The 7210-nt window shown below is 38.1% G+C and overlaps 1 pseudogene; it reads left to right on the top strand.

Annotated features, from left to right (window-relative positions):
- LOC102817611 overlaps nucleotides 1-7210 on the top strand; it is a 150142-nt pseudogene that overhangs the window by 82265 nt on the left and 60667 nt on the right.

Genomic DNA, 7210 nt, shown 5'->3' with positions numbered 1-7210 from the left:
AGATGAGTGAGTGCCTCCAGTGCTGCCTCACTTTCTTAAAATAATTCAATTTTTATTCCATCAATTCCTGGTGCCTTGCTCATTGCCAATTCCTTCAGTGCACCTTAGACTTCCTCCTTCTGTATAATTGGCCCTTGATCATATGCTACCTCTTGAAATGACACACCTTAGAATGATTAAATATTTGAAATAAAAAGTGCAGTATTTACCCAAGAACAGAGTTTGGAAGAGTTGGGACTAAGGTGTGCCTGACCCAAGCCATGATATTTCAATAACCTTATATGCATGCAAAAACTGGGCAGTGAATAAAATGGAAACAGAAAACATAGGAGGAATGATCTGTATAATGCTACATTTAAGTGACTGTGATTAATGCAACTGAACAAAATGTGTATGAAATATTGGATGTAAAACTGATTATCAGCTCTGTTAATCTTCACCCAATTCACATTTAAAAGTCAGTAAGACAACTATCTGAAACCGAGTGAAACAGATACAGATGGTGATTACTGAATCCTGAGTTTCAGATGATAGGACAGAGAAGTGGATTCACTGCTGACAGGAAGTGGAAGCTAAACAGGAAACATGAAAAGAAAACTCTCAATCTGTAGGCTGTCTTGGAGCTGGGTGTCCACAGTGAGCTTTTTGACCATTTGTTGTTGTTATGTACCATAGAGTCGGTTCCAACTCATAGTGACCCTGTACAGGGTTTCCAAGACTGTAAATCTTTGGGAGCAGAAAGCCTCATCTTTCTCCCACAGAAGAGCTGGTAGTTTCAAACTGCTGACCTTAAGGTTCACAGCTCAATTCATAACCACTACACCATATAGTGGCCTATAGGTACAGGGTTGGGCTGAAAGCTGTTGGCAAGGGGAATGCAATTTTCCCTTGCTCCCATGTCCTCCTGGTAGCAGGAGGAAATGACAAGCCCCCACTCTGTATCCAATAGAACTTCCTCCTTCCTTAGCAACATCTGGTTTGCCTTGCATGGGCACTGAGCATAGAACCCATGCTTGTAAGGGCATATTAAACCACCATGAGCTAAGCTACACAGTGAACAGAAAACAGTGTCACACTTCCAGTCTCTACCACTTCCACCATGAGACACCATGTTCCTGAGAACATACTAATATACAATCTTCAATGAAATATAAATATAATACCACAATGCCTCAGAGAAAACAGGAAATCTCAGCTTACACAAAGAAACAAGACAGAGTGCCTCAAACAAGTGATCAAACTACAGAGTCAAAAATACACCAAAATGATATCAAAATTTCTAGGTAAGGAATTCAAAATAATGCTATTTAGGTACCTTTAACAGAATGATAGAATGATCAATAAAATGGAAAATGGTATCAAAGAAAATATAGATTAAACTATACAATAATTCAGGAAGCAACCTGAAAAATAAATGGAAACCATATAAAAACAGCAATTATAAAGCTAGGAGACTAACACTAAGACTTCAGAAATAGACAATGCACTGAAAGGGCAAAGAAGTAGAATTGAATCAATGGAAGGCCGAATTACTGATCTTCAAAAAAAAAATCAATATTCATCTGCTAGAGGACTAATTAGAAAAAAGAAGAAGAAAATATAAAGGAAGTCTAAGATTTAAGTGGACACTGTCAAGAGCAATAACTTATTTATGATCTGCTAAGTAAAAATGTCTTAAAGTAGCTCATAACCTTAAATGTAAGCTCTTTAACAAGAAAATCGTAGGAGAAAATCGCTGAGACGTCAGGTTAGGCATAGATGTTTTACAGCACCAAAAATCCAGTTCATGAAATCAAAATTGACAAATTGGACCTCATCAAAAGTCAAAACTTTGTACTTCAGAAGACAATATTAGGAATATTAAGAGACAAGCAGCAGATTTGGAGAAAATTATTTTATTTTTTATTCTTTTATTGTGTATTGAGTGAAAATTTACAGGGCAGATGATCAGTTTTACATTCAACAAATCATATTTTGTTGCACTGTAATGATTCAATAGTCTCCATGAATCATCAGTCAACAGTATTTGCCTCTATAACCCTCTCCCCTTTTTCTGAATTGTGAACTGAGTGACAGTTTACATGGAGAACATTGGCTTTACACCATCATTTCATTGCAAGGATTACAGTCTCCTTGGTGTATCATCATTCAACAGTATTTACTTCCATTTTATCTGTTTTTTCTTTTTTGGGGGAAGTGGGGGTGGCTGGGTGATGTACACATAAACACTCAGTAATATATAATAATTTAAACAACCAAAGGGCACATTCTGCAAGCCTACCTCCTAGCTGCCAGCTCTCAGTCCCTCTCTTTCCATGAGTCTAGAGTCCTCAGCTGCTTCCTCTCTCCATGTCCTCATATCTGCCTCCATCTCTGGTTTTGCTGCTTCTCTGCATAAAGCTCAACATTCTGCTTGTACTCTTCTCCCTTGATGGTCCCAGGGTCCTATGTTTCTGGACTGTAAGATTAACTACTTCCCCGTTTTTGTTACAAAGCTTCTACCATTACAGTTGTGACAGTTGCAATTAGTCCTGTTAACAATTACTCACTATTGAATAATAAGAATCTTATCCCATCTCTTTTCACCTGACCCATCTAGAAAATATGAAAACTATTCAGTTTCAACTAAACACCCTCTATCTGAAAGTCTCACTGTCTTGTGTGTCTCCCCTCACTTCTTATCATTTGGATGCTTTATTCTCAACTCTAGCCCTCCGTGGCTATGCCCTTGTCCATGGGCTCAGGAGTCCCCAGGTCTCACCACACTTTGGACCAACCAGCCCTTCCTCTGCTCTCTTTCATCTCCAGGTCAATGACACTCCCCCTTTTTTATGTACACATACCAAAAGAAAATATATATTCATTTAAATGTTCAGAGGCATATTTTGCAAGCCAGCTTCCTGCCCAAAGGCACACCGTTATTCTCATTCCATGGGACTAGAGCACCCAGATGATTTATCTCTCTATGCATCACCTCTGCTACCATCTCTGTGGTCACTGCTTTTCTGGTTGGGCTCCCACACTCTACTCATGCTCATTCCTCTTAATGATCCTAAGGTCCTCTTTTTCTGAAATTAAAGATTAAATACTCTTCACTTTGGCATCCTGGTGTGGCACTGTGGGTTAATGCGCCAGACTGCAAAGCCATTTGAACTGCAAGGTCAGTGGTTCAAGCTTACCAGAGGCTCCTTGGAAACCCTATACAAGGTTGCTATAGGTCAGAACTGACTCGATGGCACTTCACAACAACTCTTCACTTCTAGTTACTTATATTCTACATTTACAGTTGTGATGATCACAATCAGTCCTGCTAACAATTAATCACAATCGAATCATAGACTCCTATCTCTCTATCTTTTCCCATTCCTTTTCACCAGACTGACCTGGACAAGAGAAAACTCTTCAGTGGGGATTCTATCTAACCACCCTCATTCTAAAACTAAGTAAATTCATGAAAGCTTGTAAACCAGTCACTTTGTGCATTTATAGCCCCTATCATTGAAAACCACATACATATTTTTAAGTTGCCCATACATATCAACCCAATGTATTGAGGATGCAAGCTTGATCCTTGCTATGAAGAAACTTTATCCTTGATATGAAAGACTGGCACCTGGAGAAGGACATCAGGCTTGATAATGTGAAGGGTCAGCAAAAAGAGGAAGACTCACAATGAGATGAATTGGTACGGTTGCAGCAGCAATAGAATCAAGCATGGCAGCAATTGTGAGGATGATGCAGGACTGGGAAGTGTTTCAGCTTATTGTACATAGGATAATTTTTTTTGTGGTTGTTAGAACTGAGCATCAAAAACAACATGCTGAGCAAACAATGTGAAAGGCTTTTCTGGTTAGGTTCCCACGCTCCATTCATGCTCTTCCTTCTTGATTTTAGAGTCCTCTCTTCCTGACATGAAAGATTGACTACTCCCCACTTTTAGTTACATGTCTTCTACATTTACAGTTGTGACCATCACAATTAGTCCTGATAAAAATTAGTCACAATTGAATCATAAACTTCTATATCCCTCTTTCTGTTTCCTCTTTCACCAGACCCTTTTGGAAAAGAGGAAATTATCCAGTGGGGATTCTTCTTTACACCCCTCATTCTTGAACTAAGCAAACTCATGGACGCTTTTAAGCCAGTTACTTCATGCTTGTACTTTCTCCCATACTTCCCTTTTGCTTGGAATTTTTGAGCAATTACATCAAATTGTAGCAATTTATACATGTTCCCTATATCAAATTGCGTTAACACCATCTGTTCAAGTTCTGGTCAGCAGCTATCCAAGCTAGATCCCAAGGGTACTATCTGCAAGTTTGGGAGTTGGAAGATAATTCTGACAACACAAAACTATCAAGGAACTTGTATTCAGTAGTTGAATGGACATGACAGCATTTAACAACAATAATCCAGTAGTTTAAAAGAGCACTCACATCTCATCTGAATCCTAAGAAGACAAATAATTAAACTTCCCAAAAGCTATGAGCAGACATTTCACTGAGCCAGATGAAAGAACGGTGAATAAGCACTAGCGTAGATGCTGTACACTATTCAGCTCTTTAACTCCAATTAAAGGCACAAGGGGATACCTTGTCCTCTCTAACTTGACATGAGTCATTTACCATGAATCTGTTTACAGGAAGACATTTAATAGAAAGTACACAGACACATATATACACATGCCAAAAATGTATGTAAAATGATTAAAAATTGTGAGTTCTATTTTCTAGTTAGCAATGCTGTTTTATTGTCAGCTTTTACATGTTGATATTTTATCATAGTTATATGAGAAGTCACCATTAAGGAAAAACAAGAAAAACCAAACCTATTGTCATCAAATCCACTCTGACTCATAGTGACCCTATTTGAGACTACAAAGCATTACAGGAGCAGACAGCCCATCTTCCTTACTCAGAGTGACTATTGGGTTTGAACTGTTGACCTTGTGGCTAGCATTCCAATCTTCAATCTACTATGGCATCATTAGGGAAATGTGAAAAATACATGAGCATATGTAGATAGATAGATAGATAGATAGATAGATAGATAGATAGATAGATAGATAGATATGAATATAGATATTGATAAGGAACTCTGGTAGTATAGTGGTTATGAGTCAGGCTGCTAATCTCCAGGTCAGCAGATCGAAATTACCAGATGTTCCACAAGAGACAGATGAGGCTTTCTATTCACTTAAATATTTACAGCCTCACAAACCATACACAGGGTCACTATGCGTTGGAACCAACTCCATGGCACATAACCAACACCACTACCACCAAACCATGTGCAGGTTTGCTATGAGTCAGAACTGACTCCACGACACACAACCAACCAACCAACCAACATAGAGATAAAGAGCTATATTGACACACAGAGAGAGAATCCTGATATGGCACTGTAGGATAAGCACTGTACTGCAAATTCAGTTTGAACTGCAATGCTGGCAGGTCACACTCACCAGCTGCTCTTCATAAATCCTATACAGGGTCACTATTAGTTGGAATAGATTTGCTGGGTCTCAACAACAACAATATATATGGAGTTGTGGTGTGGTGCTGTGGGTTAAAGCACTGGACTACGAGATCAGTGTTTCAAACTCAATACCCACTCCTTGGAAGTCTTATACAGGGTCTTAATGACTCATAGCAAACTCGATGGCACTTAATGACAATAAAAACTAAGTAAAGAAATAAAAACTAAAAGGGGAAAAATACAGTAATATTTTTTAGAAGTGAATAAATATAATCTCTGAAATTAAAAGAAATCATTTTATTGGTTCAAAAATGGGAACAAAAATATAAAAAGAAAGGAAAATGAAAAAGAAATAAATGGAAATGGCCATATCTGCATAACACAAAAGAAAATGTATTTGAAAAAATAGAGAACTTTAGAGGAACCCAGATTAGACAATATTAAAGCAACATCATTAGTATCTGGTATGGTGCTCTAGGGTAAGCACTGGACTGCTAACTGATAGATCTGTGGTTAAACTCAGCATCCACTCTTTGGAAACTCTACAAGGTCACTGTAAGTTGGAATGACTAGATGACAGTTAACAACAGCTTAAATACTCCAACTTTACATAAAACAAAGTAGTCCTTTAGCATGTCAATTAATTTGGAACTTTGTTGACTCAATTGTAATTTGCTCCAATTTATGTCGATGGAATATTTGTTTATTTTTCCATGTATTGCTCATTTCTGTCTAATTAGTTTCCAGAGAAAATGAGGAAAGACACAGGTAAGATTTTATATTTGCATGAATAGCAGGCATGTAATTTGGAAAAGTTCAAACCTTCATGTAAAGACATGATAATCTTGGTACTGTTGTTGTTAAGTGCCCTGGAGTCAGTTCTGACCCATAGCAACCCTGTATAAGGTTTCTGAGCACTGAATGGTGAGCTTGAACCACCAACCTTGAAGTTCAAACCAACTTTGCAGTCCAGCGCATTAATCCACAGCACCATACCAGGACTGCATCTTATTATTAGGCTGTGTGGATTTATTTAAACCTGTTGTATCATTTGTGAGTTTACATAGATAATGAATGTTTGTGTTTTTGGATTTTTACAGAGAAAGTGATACAAGTGAAAGGTAAGAGGCTTATATTAATCCATATACAAAGAATACAATTGAAGAAATAATGCTCCTAGATGATATTACAGTGTAGTTATCGGTATTTTAGAATTGTTAGTGTTAGGTGCCATCTAGTAGGTTCTGGTTTATAGTGCTTTATTTATACAGGTGCACCTGACCCAAGCCATGATATTTTCAATAACTTCATATGCATGTGAAAATTGGACAGTGAATAAAGAAGATCATAGTATAATTGATGCTTTTGAGTTATGGTGTTGGAGGAGACTATTGAAAGTGCCATGGGCTTCCAAAGAACCAATAGATCTATGTTGGAAGAAGTGCAGTCAGAGTGCTCCTTTTTGGCCAGGATGGTCAAACTTCATCTCTCATACTTTAGACATATTGTCAGGAGGGACCAGTCTCTGGAGAAAGATATCATGTTTGGTAAGGTGGAGTGTCAGAGAAAAAGAGGAAGAACCCCAGAGAGATGGATTGGACAAGTGGCAGCATCAATGGGCTCAAGCATGGCAATCATTGTGATGTTGGCCCAGGATTGGGCAGTGTTTTGTTCTGTTGTGCATAAGGTCACTATGACTCAGTACCGACTCAATAGCCCCTAACTACAACAA

Source organism: Chrysochloris asiatica, unplaced genomic scaffold (genome assembly GCF_000296735.1).
Source record: "Chrysochloris asiatica unplaced genomic scaffold, ChrAsi1.0 scaffold00038, whole genome shotgun sequence".
Taxonomy (NCBI): Eukaryota; Metazoa; Chordata; class Mammalia; order Afrosoricida; family Chrysochloridae; genus Chrysochloris; species Chrysochloris asiatica.
Note: the sequence above shows the minus strand (reverse complement) of the source record. Positions and strands in the feature narration are given on the sequence as shown.